This window comes from Lissotriton vulgaris, chromosome 9 (assembly GCF_964263255.1).
Source record: "Lissotriton vulgaris chromosome 9, aLisVul1.2, whole genome shotgun sequence".
Taxonomy (NCBI): domain Eukaryota; kingdom Metazoa; phylum Chordata; class Amphibia; order Caudata; family Salamandridae; genus Lissotriton; species Lissotriton vulgaris.
The window spans coordinates 1,191,248,350-1,191,265,132 of NC_141697.1; positions in this window are offsets into that span (position 1 = coordinate 1,191,248,350).

Consider the following 16,783-nt stretch of genomic DNA (forward strand, 5'->3'; position numbering starts at 1 on the left):
CAATAATGTACACTGACTGGACAACCAGAGGGTGCTGTGATGAAACAGAGGGTGGCATGGGTGGGCCAGAGGGTGGCATGAGTAGTCAGAGAGTGGCAGTGGTGACAGAGAGTGGCAGTGATGAAGAAGAGTGTCCCAAACAGGCTGGACACGTAGAAACAACAAGTTCGCGAAACTTGCGACCCGACAGGTAAGTTCGCAATTTGCGACATTGTAAAAAACCCTCGCGAACTGGCAGAAACCCGCGCAAACACAAAAAAAAAAAATCCGCAAATTCGCGAGAATTCGCGGATTTTGCGGATTGCGAGTTCGCAAATCCGCAAAATTCGCGAACGCGAGATTCGCAAAATTCGCCCATGCTTATGTACAACTCGTACACATGCCGTACGACTCGTACACATGCCGTACGACCCGACGAGTACGATCCAGACCGGGGTATGAGGACGCGATTCGTACGATCCACGTCAGGTAAGCGTGAGTCGTACGGAAAAGCACACAAACACTTACACACCGTACGGTCCCTACCCCCCATGATCGCAGGGGTAGGCACCGTACCCCTGCCATCATGGGGTGTACAAGCCATACCCTATGTACGATGGGTGTACGAGCCGTACCCCATGTACAATGGGTGTACGAGCCGTAGACCATGTACAATGGGTGTACGACCCCATGTACGATGGGTGTACGAGCTGTACCCCATGTACGATGGGTGTTTGTGCCGTACACCATGTACGATGGCTCATACACCCCATGATCGCAGGGGTACGGTGCGTACCACTGCGATCATGGGGGGTACGCACCGTACCCGGGGGGGCCGTTTCGTACCTGTTTCGGGGCAAACTTTGCTTTTACGGCTGTTTTCGACTCCCGTAGAAAAAGGGTTGTACGGTGCGTACCCGACACGTATCGTACTTGCTGGGTCGTAAAAACCAGCCGCGAACCGTACAGATGTCACATACAGTGGGTTCCCAGGGAGAATCATATGGAGATTAGAGTCATATGACCTCTGTACGACTCGTACGTAGTAGGGCTCCTGGTACGAATTGTACTTTGTCGTACGTACGGGGGACGTTGCAGGGTAAGATTCATACAGGAAAAACGCTCCGAACGGCTATTCGGAGCGGCTTTTCCCCCGCCGTCCGATGTCACAGTGGGCGTGTGCGGAGGACAGCTGAAATACTCCCACTCCATAAATCACCCACACCGTGGTGGAATTCACGCCACGGTCAACGGGTTAACCTCCTAGGCACTCTCTAATGTGCTTGGCTGCAGAGTGTTCGATGTTGAGTTTTCTATATTGCCGAGCACTTATGTGTTTACCAATAGACTGTTCAGTGTTATTTATTCTATGTTCAGTACTTATTGTGGCTTGAGTGGTGAAGTTCCTTTGTGATCAGTCATTTGCCTGTTGGCAGGTGGAAACAATGCTCACATCGCTTGTTGCAATAAATGTATTTATTCTGCATTCCTGGAATAGAATGATTACAACCCTACCCTGTGTAAAAACACAATAATTCTGCCCAGGTGTGTAACTTGCAAATAGAGGAGCTATGAAACAATAGGCTGCATGTGGGAATGAGCCATGAGTCTGCTTGGTAAAAGGGAGGGCAGGGAAATGGCATCCCTCATTCATTGGTATAATTTTCAGCAATCTTAAACTAAAACCTGTTTACAGTACAATCGGTATATTATAGCTTTGTGAATGAAAGAACTTGGTACAAACTCATAATGTCATTGTGATTACTGCTGAAGGTTATATGATTGGGGAAATTCTGGTGTTGTGAATGAAAATGGTAATACATGATGCCTATCTAATTGCCAGAATGTTCTGCATGTAAATCTCTTAAATTGTACCAATTAAGTACGATTCAGACATGTGCTTCAGCAAAACAGTTTCAAAGCATGCAAACATCTCAGAACAGATGATCTTATACCCTAGAAGGGACTGAAGCATGCTTAGAAAAAAATGTGCGAAAAAGAAAGAGGCACATTAAAATATGTTAAACCCTACCAGGGGCACTCTTTCTGCCCTTGCACTTCCACGTTTACCTAGATATCTATCAAGGTAATCGATTAGCGAGTATCTAGTGCAACGGCAGCCGCCATAAACAAAGGGTGGTGGAGTGGGTGGAGTCACGCAGGAGGCTTCGTGCAGGGGTGTGTGGTGGGGGGAATACAATATTAAAAAAACATACCCTTTGCCGCCGGCTGCCTCCAGCATTGCGTTTCGTCGCACCGCCTCTCCTCTTCCTACCTTGCCCCAGCAACCCCCGGGACAGACTCCCTGTCCAATCCCAGGGCACAGCACAAGGATTGGTCTGAGCGGGCAGGAAAGACGCCCTGCTCACACCAGGGAGTCTGTGTGGGTTTCTCCAGCCTGGTTGCTCAATGCAGCTGGGCTGCAGACAACCTAAGGGCACATGTGTGTTTTGGTCGGCCTGAGACGGCCGGCCATACACGCATGAGCACTTAGGGAGTGGAGTGCAGAGCACTCCTCCTGCCCCCTCCCATGCATCTGCCCGCCCCTTCCAACACCGCTGGTTAGAGCCGGCAAATGTAAAATAAAATGATGCAAGACATCGTTATATTTGCTGGCTCTAAGCCAAGTAGTGGGGGAGACTCTCCGCTGCCATTGCAGCAGAGCCACCACTGATCTACTGGCTCCACCGTGCACTAAATTATCACTTATTGAACTCTTTAAGTCATACGTGCGTGGGATACAAATAGGAATCTGTTTATTGTTGTGGGTTTTCACTGCAGCAAGCTTTTTTGAAATGCTGTATGCAGTACTTGCATATATATGAAATTGACAAACGAGCATCGGCAAAGCAAATGAATCACTCTCTTTAATATGTACACTCTGTCATTCACATTTTCATTACATACTTTGCACATTAAAGCCACACCTGTTGGCTTGAATAACGTTTTTTTAAATTAGCTGAGTATTTCCTTCCCCTTCACTTTAAGGATATGGTAAAGTATATGCAAGATCTCAGAGTAGGCATGACATGCTAGGACTGCTAGGAGGTAATTTATAGCATGACAAGCTATATATGGAACGCTATATGATACCCTTAAAAACAGGCTGCTATGACACTCATAAACTGTAACAATTTATGAGTGTCCCTCATACATAATTCAAAATAGTCCCTGTATATGCCCATAGAAGTGTGAGGATTTGACTTTGCCAAACCCTTCTAAAACCACTGAGTACTATTCCAGTAATCGTAAACAACAACAGTGTGACCCTGTGTCCCTCATAACCTGGGTATGGATATACAAACAAAAATAATGGTTCTGTCGGGCATATGCACTATTTCTTTAAAGAAGGGGGGATTATTTCTTTTATATATTATTTAGAAAGCAATCATAAATGATATCTGAAGACTTATGGAACACATTGGAAAGAACACAGACGCGAACAAATGAATATTCTTGTCTTTTATATGAATCATGAGTCATACCAGCAGATCTTCTATGCCGACAGAAACTCTGCGGCGGATCGCATCACTTGAATTGCGAGTCGCGATGCCCTACTGATCCCAATTTACTGGGTGGTCCACCAAGGGCTGTCATCTCTTTAAATCACCCTGTAGATAATATATGCACCATATTCTACCACTGAGCACGAAGGTCACTTTAATACACATCACTATAAGCTTCACCTTGTCTTGACAGCCTTATTTGCTAACTTTCAAGTATACAAATGCTTTAATTCATATAAAAGGCAAGAATATTCATTTTTTGCGTCTGTGTTTTTTACAATGTGTTCCATAAGTCTCCCGATATCATTTATGATTGTTTTAAATAATATATAAAAGAAAAAATCCCCCTCTTCGTATGCCCTACAGAACCATTGTTTTTGCTTGGCTATTCCAGTAATCAGCTGAAGATGGTCAGATCTGCCATATGCCCCACAAAAAACATTTATGAGGACGAGAAATTACCCTAAAGGACTATTTGTTTGTATATTTTTATATGACTTTGTGAATCAGCCTAAAAAGTCATTCACAGTAATTGTATAGGATTATTGTATTAGGGGTGGGCGTAGTTCACGAAGTAGCGCTACGCGAAGCTACGCGAAGTGCATTTCGCACTACGCAAACTTCACGTAGCACTACGCGAGCTGCGTAGTAGCATGTTCGCACTGTGCAAGATGCGTTTTCAATGATTGCACAGTGCGGACAAGCATCCGGCACTGTGCAGTCATTGAAAACGGCATCTTGCACAGTGCGCGCTGTAGTTTCCTGCTGCTCGAGTAGATTATTACTCGAGCTGCAGCTTTCTCAACGCGAACTGGTAGTTTCTCATTGAGAGCGGTCGCGAGCATGCGCAACCACTCACAATGAGAAACCTTACCTCCCCGCGTTGAGAATCTCGCTGGGATGTCATTTTGCTTGCTCGTGGCCGCAAACATAACGTTCAGGACCGCGAATAAGCAAAAAATGTGCGCTGCACTACGCTACGCTGCACTACGCGTGTTCGCACTGTGCTAAGTGCAGCTCGCGTAGTGCGAAGTTGCGCAAACTTCGCAAACTCCGCGAGCGTAGCATAGTGCTTCGCCCAGGCCTAAATAATATACCCATTTAATAATTCCTATTTTATATGCTTTGGGGTCAATTCACAAAGGCATGTAAGAGTACATAAAAGAGTGCACAAACAGAACTGTAATTGCCAATTAAGTTTACAGCTTACTCCGTACTAACAAAGAAGGCCTTATTATTACAGGATAGTACTCTCAGACAATTTATAAAGAGGAAAATATAAAACTCCAAAAACAGATGATAAATGTTCAAATATGGGTAAAATAACATCAAAAGTAGAACAACTTATCTGGATCTAGTGTATTTCTCAGTTGAACTCTCAGGTAAAGATTTTATAGAAACAGTGTGAACACTTACAAAATAAAGGTCATAGTAATAATGTCAAAGAACATGATCCGATAGAGGGCTCAGAAGGTGGAGATCTATAGCTTTTATGAAAAGTGATGGGGTTAAAAGATATTCCAGAACTCATTATGCAAAGAGCCCAACACGAGGGAAATACCAGATTCATGATCATGATGGAAATAGTTACAGCCTCAAAGAAGTGAAAGCAATTTATTTGGTTCTCTCAGAGGGTCTTTATTCTTCCGGGTGTCACAAAACCCATGGCTACTCGAAGGAAGCTATTCTTAGACTTTAGACTTTAGACAACTGTAGACCTGATCATATTCAATATGCCTTGTTCATGAATTCTATATTAGACTGATCCATAAGAATAAGACCACAGTTTATGAGGATCCTCTAAAACTCAACAAGTAAATTAGAAAATGTCATCCAGTGGAGTAGGATACATACATTTTATTTCACTATTATAATGGTAACCTTAAATTTTTTGATTTGTCCTCTCTGTTATTGTCATTGATTATTATGCAGTTTGTAAGTTATTTCCAGTTATATGCATTATTAAATTGTGTTAAAATTCATATTTTTCCTTTTTCACTCTAGGTAAGTGTTTGCCTGTAAGATGTTCTCCTGTGATGTACAATTATGTCCTATATGGCTGTTGCTTGGAAGAGGCAATTAGAGGTGAGACATCATGTTTTTATTGCAGTTCTCACAACTCCTCATGATCTAATTTTTGCTTTCTTCATTGTGCACTCTGACACAGCTTGATGGCTTGTTATTACCTCTAATTATATCTGGCACATTTTGGCATATATTATGTGACCTTATTATCCCTAATGTTTGGTGTTATCTTCAGGTAGTTATTAGGTTGGTTTTGTTTTGCTTTTTGTTTAAAGTTAATATTCAAAGTTCAAATGGTAGTGTCCTTTGTTTTTGGTCAGTAACAGTGTTCTAATTTGTGATTTGCATTTTTCAATGTTTGTATTTGTAGTTTGGAATGAAAAAGGTTTTGAAAATCATAATAGAAGAGAGCGCAATTGTTTCCCTTTGCTAGGTTAAGCCCTGCTATTTTATTGATCAATTAATCCAATTTGTCTATGATGGAAACTATGGAATGAAAAAGGCTATAAGTAAGGCAGGTATTTGCTTGTGCATCAATGAACAGAAAACTAGAATCATTATTTTATTTATTTGTTATGTCTTTATCTATTTGAGATGAAATCCCAATAGGCAGATATAGAGCAGAGATGAGTTTTATCTTAAAGTATATCATATACTGATTTGTATGGTGTAATCCTGTGGTCCAACACATTTGATGTTTCTTTTTTGGAATAATGTTAATATCTTTAGTATATTATTCACCTGATCATTTATTTATAGATGGGGACTGTAACCAAGTCATAGAGCCACCTATAGATAGGTAATTTAAGTATAAGCATATTGCTAATAAGATTAAGAAAGCATTAAAGAGAGTGTGTACAAAGGTTATGAAATCCACAAAAAATTCCTCATCAGATATACTCGAAATTTGAGTTTTTCGAATTTTATCATGAACCTGATTTTTATTTAAGATTTTTATAAGAAAATGAAAAATAGAGATTTCATTCTTATCTATTGAAGCATTTATATTTTATCGTTAATGTGAAATCTGTTAACCAAAATTTCTGAATCTTAATTCTATAAATGGTAACTCTATGCACATTTATTCAAGAAGCATTTAAAGTGGCTTCTATAGATTTTGAAGTATAATGTTAATAGTGAGAAATACTTTATGTGTGGTGTGCTGACTATAACATCTTTAGAAAATAAATCATGTGATACGCTGACAGAACTTGTCAAGGTAGGAATGGATTTTAACAGAAAACTAGTGAAAGTCCATGTGATTCTTGTTCAAAGCTAGGGCTAAATTCTGTGTAGGTAAAAACAAGATGTGAACATATTTTGCTAGTTTATTAAAGTTTCAAAAATAAAAATGGTGTATTATATCACAATTGAGGACATGTCTAAACATATTTTTGTAATTGACAACTAAAGCTGTAGGCTCTGATGGCTTCTTTATGGAGTTATGTCTTCATGTCTTGTTCCGTCATAGAAAGATTGCCTTACATTCAACAATGAAGTTACGATTCTAGTATGCAAAACTTAAATGCCAATAAATCTTATTAAGCTTGATTGGAAGCTGTTTTTGGAAATACTGTGGCTTTGCAATTGAAATCTTGTTAACCCAAATAAATTAGCACTGAGCAGTCTCAATATATTAACACATCCTTTAAAAAAATGATGCTTAAAGCTTCTATGTTATCATCTCCTTTTTAATCTTGATGCTGGAAAACATTAGTGGGATTGTATGAGATTTTATGTTTGTGGCTTCGAAACGGCAATGCTTGCAACTCAGATTTTAAGAAATACTTTACTATTATGTTAGAGTACTGTCTTTGTAAAAGTTACTCTTTCCCTATTTTGTCATACAAGAAGTACTTGACAAGGACTGTTGTGTATTAAGGTTTTAGTGCTTTAGTGTTTTAGCATTAGAACCTTAACTAATACAAGTTATAAAACACAGCAACATAAAAAAATTCATACAGAGATAATGAACTGACATTTTCAGTATTTGCAGGTGGTGGATATATTTTTTACATGCATTGAAACATGATTCTAGAAAGCCCCTGAGCAAGTATTTGTTGTTACTATTATGCTTAGAGATTGCAGCTAGGTATTGAATAATAAGTGGATTCATTATTTAGACTTTTGGCTCCATAATTCAATACTAAAACTGTTATAGTTAGAACTGATTACAATTACAATTACAGAACTGACTATGAAGTGGTTTTCTTTATTGGTATCCCGGTGGGGAAGGCTGGGTACTATTAAGAGGATAATGGTTTCTATTGTTCTATATGCACTATCTGTGTCACCAGTTAACGTACCCAATTAGTTGATAAAAGAATTGATTTATCACTATTTACATTGTATGAAATCAGAAGAGAGAAACAATATTTATTGAAATGCTTTAAACAAACAGACTCATTAAAATCCATATCATATAGCACTTTCTCTTTCAAAAGCTTGGCATTAGTTAACTGCTAAACTAATTTGAGATATTAGAGAATGTTTTTATGCATTTGTTTTATTGTAAGGAATTTCTCATTATTACACAGAGAGACACATTACCCACTTGCCCCAGTATATATAATACATGTAGATCACTAGCTCCACTACACCTATTTGTTGGCGTAAATGGAAACTCAAACATTGATGCTGACACTATACCTTCTTTTGCTCAATTAAAGGTGAAATGGAATTTCTATTTCTTTCTTAAGCATTATACTAGGCTAAGACTATCAATTGATATGAACAAAAATGTATCAGATATTTATATTACTGATCAAAATATTTTATATTGTTTTGTCCAAAAATGTAATCCTTCCGCAAAAGGCTACCTTGATATACGTCTTGCTAGTTCTGTGACTATGGCGATAAGTGGTAAATTAACAATACATAGAATACTTTAACATAACTGTCGATTGGTCCCATTTTATGAAACTGGCTTTCATTCAGTACTGGTGTTTAAATCAGCACCACTTAGAATTCTGGGGCTCATAGTTTCAGATTTCCTATTATAAATCTGGTCCGCAAAGGCTAGCATGCTTAAAACTGTTGCCTGAAAAACCAGGAATGACTGAATGTTACTCCCATGAGAACACAAGAAAGACAGTACATGATGAACATAATAAAGTTGGGCTACGTAACCATTAAATCCATATAGCTAAAGGTGTAGTCTGTATCATGCCCCACCTTAGTGAGTTAGTCCTGCTGTGTGCGATAGGCAGTAAAATTCCCAGGAAAAATTGACAATCGAAAATACGGACAAAATAACATTGTCAATGTTTCTGATTGTCAATTTAATTTTCACTCCGTAAAAGGGAATACATCAGGAAATGTACACAATAGCTTTTCTCTGGTGAAAGTATGCAGGGAAAGAAGTTCAATTAGGCTTAATGCGAATAGGGAAATAATAATAAAAAGATATTGTGAACAAAATTAAAAAGGGAAGCTGAATGATCTTCCCCATTGCAAGTGTTGCCATATTTCTCCTTGTGAGGACGACATTATGCTTTCACTTCTGGGCTTTAAATTAACAAATATTTGCTTTATAAAACTTTAAGTCCTTGCTCTAATTGGATCACACATAGGGATTTAGAAAAGGAAGGCTCAGATGTAGATTCAATCGGTCTTCTTGACATGGAGTGATATGGCAAACCTAGTCTTCACAAAAAGAAGGGGGAGAAGGAGGCAACAAATGTCTCTATCACACACCACAAAAAAGACAATCTAAAAGATGCTAAAGTGGTATGCATCAGTGGTTTTACAAGAGAATTGGGTGATCAGTTGCAGAAGTTTCAAGTTTCCATGGTGTAAGTGTTAATAGCTAATCTATTTTAGGATTTTTATGATTCAATTCAGGTACTCACAACCTTGACTTCCTTAAAGAAATAACTAAGGCTACTAGGACCAGAATGCCCAGAAAAAAACGCTGGGCTGAATCAGCTTTGTATGCATTGACCCAGGAAACAGAAGAGGCCTGCTGTACAGAAACTGGTTTATGGTTAGGTTGCCTAGGAGAGGTTTAATTTGAATAAATGTCAACTTGCCACCATTTTCAGCCCTAGGCTTTCTTATAACAAAATGCAATTGAACTTGTTTGACTGAAGAACCACACTCTTGTTAAGATGACCTGGCCCATGCAAGACTATCTGCTTATTCCAGGTGTTTTCTTTGCATCAGAGGTCTTTTAATCTTCATTCCATTTATTCTGTTATAAAACCTGGTCTACAAGTCCTATAATGCAAAGAAAAACATTTGGCTTGAATTTGACCCTGGTGGGCTGCCCCCAGTTCAACAGGGGGTAAGAGGTCCTCTCCTCCACCACCCTGGTCCTTACTCAGATCCTACTCAGCTGTGCTGTCGGAATAAGATTTCCCAACAGCAGAGCCAAAGTGGGCACTGGCGCCTGAAAGATGTAGAGCATACTATTCGCAAAAAACGAAATCAATCAATTAGACTAGTAACCGCTAGTCACACAGGAAACTTGGAAACCTTAGAGCTATCATAACTGGAAGGTTTCCCAGGTGGATGTACCATGTTACAACGCATACCGTTACAACTACCTACTATTACAACGCGACTATTACAACGCATACCATTACAACGCATAGCGCTTTGAGGTGCTGGATAGTGGTAAGTATAATTTACTATTCTAACTCCAGTCCCCGTGGACACTAGGGAAGGTGTTGGATAGTAAATTATACTTATTCCCTATCCTAGAGCGCCCCCCAGCGCAATGCGTTGTAATGGTATGCGTTGTAAAAGATGCTTTGTAATAGTAGGTAGTTGTAAAAGATGCGTTGTAACGGGTGTATACCTTCCCGGGTCCATGCATGACTAGTGTAGTCCTGGGGCCGCATTATGCATTGTGATTGTTTGCGCCTGTGCGCCTTTTAAAAGTTGCGCTGGGCGCAAACAATTACAATGCGCCCTATTATGTTGTATGCGCTGCCCTCAGGGCAGCAGCAAACTTGCGCTGCCCTGGGGGCAGCACATTCATGTGACAACATGGAGTAGCTGCTCTGTGTTTTCATAGTGCAGGAGGCACCTGCCTGCACTTTCAAAGGGGATTAGAGATTCCCTTGCAGGTGGAGGGCTACTCTCAGGGGGCGCACTGACAGTGCGCCACCTTTTGAATGGTGCACTGTCAGTTCGCCTTCTGAGGGCTTCCTTGACTCTGCGCCCATGTCTATATTATGGTGCGGGCGCTGAGTCAAAAGAATCCCCTCATTTGCATACGGCACGCCCCTATGCAAATGAGGGAACACCCTCTGTTGATAGCACTTGCGTTTTAAGTGTGCTAGCGCTATCAGTATTATAGAAAGGGACGCAGAAGCGTCTGCGCCCCCTTCTATTAAACCAAAGTGCCCCGGGGGCGCAGAAAGCGGGCACAAATGCTCGTTGTGCCCCCGGGGTACTTATTGTAATATGGCCCCTGGTGTTTTTCTGCAATTTGGGACTTGTAGTCCTGGTTTTATACTGAGTTAAAGAAGACTAAACGTGCTAAAATTCTAAGTAAAAAACATGCCTGGGTAAATAGTCACAAACAGACAAGGGAAACCTGGCAGCTGTGATGTCCAACAGTATGTTACAATGATGCCCTGAATCAAAGGGCAATCAACATAGTGCTGTGCTGACATGAATTCATCTGCCCACCTCAAAAACTACATAACTCCATTTCAAGGTTGTGGTTATCAACAACACATTCTTGTTGAAGTCTTGGCTCATTCATTAGGAACAAGTGGAACAGAGCAAGTTTCAATAGCTTGTAATGTGACTGGATACTTCAGCAACCTTTAAGATGTAGCCATAAAGTGTAGTTTAGTAAGCCACTTACCTAAACATATAACTCAACTTTTACAGCCCTGACTTTTATTTTTATAAATCATTTTTTAGGTCTCTTAGTCAACTGAAATGAACCATGACTACAGCTTCCAACATGCAATGATTTGTGGCATTCCAGGCAGGCCTGGAAACAAAGGCAGCCTTAAAGAGGGCATAACTCCCACGGTTCCATGGTCCATATGCAAGTAGAATCAGGAGTTCAAATATCAGTTTGAAAAGCAAAATACCTGGACTGGAAAAACTACTCATGAATAAACCTAGGGAACATGAGAGTTCTGCTAGAGCTGATTTACTCAGATGTCAGAAGGCAAGATATCAATTTGCCTTTTAGCTCACATCACTGTGCATTCAGGTACTAGTTTTACCAGTTATATATGGATAAATCCAAGTAACCAAATAGCAAGGTGATGTGGACTAAAATGCCAATATGGCTAAATATAAATCTCATGCCTCAAATTGGATAACTCGGCAGCTCTGCCACTATATTAAGCTGTCATCTTATAAAAAGAAACATGGTTCTAGTGCTGGGCTTCAAAAACAACAGTCTGATGCACTATGGGATTCGTGGTCTTGTTGCACTTTGATTGATATGATTGGTTAATATACCAAGGCCCACATGCATCAAGCGTTTTTGCATTCGCAAACGGCGCGAATCGCAAAAATCGGCCGTTTGCGAATGCAAAAACCTTATTTGGGATGCATCGTTTTATTTTCATTTTTCGCAATTTAAGAAATCGCCATTTTTTGTGATTTCTCAAATTGCGATAGCATTTAAGAAATCGCAAATTTTGCGATTTCTTAAATGCTATGCATGATTTTTTTTAATTTGCGAATTCGCAATTAGGAAGGGGCAAAATTACCATGAAGTGAACCTTCATGGTAATTTGCGAAAAGTTTCAAAAATGCAAAAAAATGCATTTTTGATACTTACATTTTACACACACACATGCCCTTGGGACATGTGTGTGAGTAAAATGTACTTACGTGACATTCCAGGGGTGCAGGGGGGGGGTTCTTTGGACCCCCCCCCTGCACCCTTGAAATTGCATTCTCATTTTGCGATTCCTTAAATGCGAATTCGCAAAATGAGAATGCCTTCCCATTGATTCCTATGGGCCTCTGGCCCATAGGAATCAATGTAAAGCGATTCCTTATTTGCGATTCGCAATTAAGGAATCGCAAATAAGGAAAATTAAGAAATCGGAAAAACTTTTGCGATTTTTTGATGCATAGGGATTTGCGATTCCTAAATTGCGATTCCTTAATTTTCGCAATTTAGGAATCGCAAATTCCTACAATGATGCATGTGGCCACAGATCACAATGATTTATACATTGAAAGCTAAAGGCAGAAATGAGATGTCACCATTGACATGGAGATATTTGGTTACTTAAGCTAAATTGGGTGCCAAACCTCTACTCACACCCATCTTCATAAAATACAATAATATTCAAGGTGATCAGATGGCTAAGCATTACCAAAACACAATGTTCCCAGTGCACAGTTTTCATTCAATAAAATTGTGCATTCTGGTATTCGTAGTTCTAGTTTGATTCAGTTGAACCCTTTTGACTAACAACTTGAAAACAATGATGTGTAAAAAAATTTAAAAAGCCCATAAGCAAAACAAGCATTGGTAAAGCCAATAGGTCGCACCTTCGGGACCTCATGGCTTTGCAAATGTTTTTTAGCCATGCTGCATAGCATCTCCTATGCTATGCAGTGTGTGCTACAGAATTAATTAAAAAAAACTTTTGATGCAGCTGTACAGGAACCAAAAAATGCAGCTTCGTCAATTTTTAGACATCCACATCACGCATGTGCATGCCTACGAAATAACACAGACACTTTTATTTCTTTTTAGTTACTGATCTCAGTTGGATCAGTACTAAAAAGAAAACAAATTGCAAAAGTGTTTTTAAAAAAAAATAGATGGGCGGAAAACAACATGGAGGTGGAAGCAGCTGGGAGTGGAAGCAACAAAGGGTACTGGATGGTGCCAGAAGCAACTAGGGGGGCATGGGTGGTGAGTGGAAGCAATACGAGGGGCCCAGGTGATGAGAAGCAAAAAAGAAGGGCAGGGGTTGGGGGAACAAAGAGCGAGAGAATGAGAGAGCAATGAGGAGCGCTGGTGGTGAGCAAAAGAGAGCAACATGGAACCGACGAGGAGAAGCACGTGGATGGGAAAGCAACGCGGGAGGGTAGGAGAGAAGCACACACGAGAGAGAGAGGGAGAGAGAAACACTAGTGTGTGGTGGATGACAATGGTAAGAGAAGTAAATGAGGGAGACAGTTGGAAAACACATGAAGTCTTCTGGAGTGCTTAAACAAAAAGAAAAAAGTAGTGCCTGACAATTGAGCAGTGGAGGGAAACAATTAATACATCATTGCCCCAGTTTAAGGGCAAACATAGGAAGAAGAAGTAACACCATCACAGGTTGATGAATAGAAAGCAAGAAAATGAAAGTGATAGTAAAGTCAACCAATGGTGGGCAAAGGACAGGTCCTAAGCTTACTCTAAGCAGATGGAGAATGCATGTGCTCCCCAGTAAGAGAGATCTAAAAATGGTTGCCACGTAACATACAGAGTTTTGGTCATCCTAACATGTAGGACGATCTAACCCAATAGGGATCGGAGAGATGCATAGCTGCCAAGTGGTCCCCTTTCATGCACTGATATGCTGTTTCTGATCCCATCCTTTAAGGTTGCCAGGTGTTTCTGTGTCACAAATGAAGCTGTGCTCTGCACCTTGATATTCTTTTCAAGACTTGTCCTGGTTCACTGCGGTTGATACCATGGAACTAGGACACTTGAAAGCTATTTTTTGTAAAGAACAGGCCAGGACTGGCACTGCATCTTTGATGACATGGAGTGATCAGGTAACCTGTCCATGCTGACAATGATAAAAGTGAAACTTTAAGGCTCAGAAGTCAGAATACAGCATGCTGTAGGGTAAACAAGCAAGAACTGGCTGAAGGTGTCACACGCGGCTTAGGACTCCTTTCCTGCTTTGAAATGATTGCCTGTCCAGGTGCCAGGTAGAAGAGCAAGGACTTATGTGATAAGACCCTGAACTCAAGAACATCCCTTCCTCTTAATTTAGGCAATGGGCTGTGACACGGCTGCTTTGAATACATGCCTGACTCAGGCTGGTGATTACAGGAGCAGGTTTAATCTCTCCTCTGCCGCAATGTGCTGCTCTGCGATTAGCCGCTGCATCACAAGCGCCGTTAGCTCTATCTTTCTGTCGCCTGCTGTGGCACCTAATCCTCTCCGATATCTAGGCATGCTGGATTTACAGTGACATTCTGCTAAGTATCTGAAAAGCCTCTGTCTGCAAAGTTTGTGTTGAAAGTTAAGTGCCTTGGTTGCAACATGAAACTGATGGGCTCCAAAGGAAGCAATAGACAGCAGTTAGGGGCAGGGGCACAGGGATATAGAGCTAGTGAACATCTGGCTGACAATCAATTCACCAATGGCAACCTCACACCACCACTGTTCACACAGCTGGTGTGGAGCATAGAGCGCTGAAGCTTCTTACAGTCATGAATCAGTAGCATCTCTGTTCTAGGTGTATTCTTTGAATTCTGGAACTTGTAGTCCTGATTTTACAGAAGATTGACTGAATGATCTACCCACACACTAACCTGGGAAACTTTAGCCGAGGTCTTGAGGTGGGAGGAATGAAGTCTGAGATATAAGCCCTTGGCCACAGATTCCGTAGCGGGTCATCTAATGAATCCATGCCATCCCACCAGTATGCTCAAGATTGCTAATTCCATATGTGAGTTGCTCATTCAGGTTGTGTTCTGATATTATGGAATATAGCATCACACGTACTAAAAATAAAAAATAAAAAGCTTGATTGGGGGAGATATTCATGCCTGAAATCAGTAAACCTTGGAGCTGTGGGACATCAGAGCTGGACACATCCTCCATTATACAACTTTCATTTTGTATCAGATATATATCCATACCTTGGTACAACATGTCAGAGTTTGCCACCAGAACTGAGTATCCACAAGAAATGACCTTCCACACTGGATGCATTCTCCTAGTGAGGGCTCCAAAATTAGACACAAAAATCGAGGCAAAGTTAAAGAACAGAGCACATTACTCCAGCGGTGACTGCCAGAACTGAAGACAATAGTCCAGTTGAGGTCTGTGATGTCAATCAATCCGGATTTTTAAAGCACTGCTTATCACCCCTGAGTGTATCCAGGTGCTGGGAGAGGGGGGTGGGGGGGGTATTCTGTTTCTGGGTGGTGTCAGTCAAACAGCCAGGTCTTAAGGCCATTCCTGAATTCTTGCAGAGTGGGGGAGGTCCTGAGGTGGAGGGTTAGGCTGTTCCAGGTCTTGGCAGCAAGGTAGGACAAGGGATGGCTGCTGGTCCTGCTTTGGAGGTACCGAGGATTGTAGGTGAGGGAGATGGGAACTCTACACATACATACCACAATCCCCGCTATCTGCTAGTTGTAGTCTTTCTTCGGCGCCGTGGCAATGCTCTTGTTCTTCCCATGCCCTAGTAATTATTTGCCCCACATTCAGTCATTCAGTATGTGATCGAGTGATCACAGCATTCATTACTTAAACACATTTAGCATAGATCTTAATTATTGACCCGCCCATAGTTCATGAAGTTTCTTGTTTTTAGTTACGCCCTGGCATAGTTTTCTTAACAAACTATAAATAGTACCTTGTGACCATGGTGAAAACCGCTGTGACATTTCCTTGCAAGCCAACTGTAATTCGCTTTCAGGAGACTTGACAAATGGGGATGGATATTGGTGATCTTTTTTTCCAGAAACATCTTAAAAGGTTAAGAAATTCAGAATGAACAGTTTGGACATGAAGCCTACATGAAGAATTATAAGTGAACCATGGATAGTAATTGTGTAATACGTGAAAATTAAGGGAAGTTCACAAGAGAAAAACGTCACATATCTCTCATAAGAACTGCTAAGTACCCAAGGATAAAAGAAGCTTACATTGTTCATGCTTGTGCTATATTTGCTATGTGTATGTGAGGGAAGCTTGCACTACTGCTGCCGACACTAACTGTTCTGTTTCTCAGGTAATCCTATGTTCAGTGCATGAAGGTAGCTTGCTCTGCTGCTCTCTGTGCTGAAAGCGGATGTCTGAGTTTGTGTTGCTCTGCTAGTGTGAAGGTATTTGCTCTGCTGCTGCTGTGCTGAATGCGGATCTCTGAGTGTCTGTTGCTCTGCTAGTGTGAAGGTATTGGCTCTGTTGCTGCCTGTGCTGAATGCGGATCTCTGAGTGTCTGTTGCTCTGCTAGTGTGAAGGTATTGGCTCTGCTGCTGCCTGTGCTGAATGCGGATCTCTGAGTGTCTGTTGCTCTGCTAGTGTGAAGGTATTTGCTCTGCTGCTGTCTGTGCTGAATGTGGATCTCTGAGTGTCTGTTGCTCTGCTAGTGTGAAGGTAT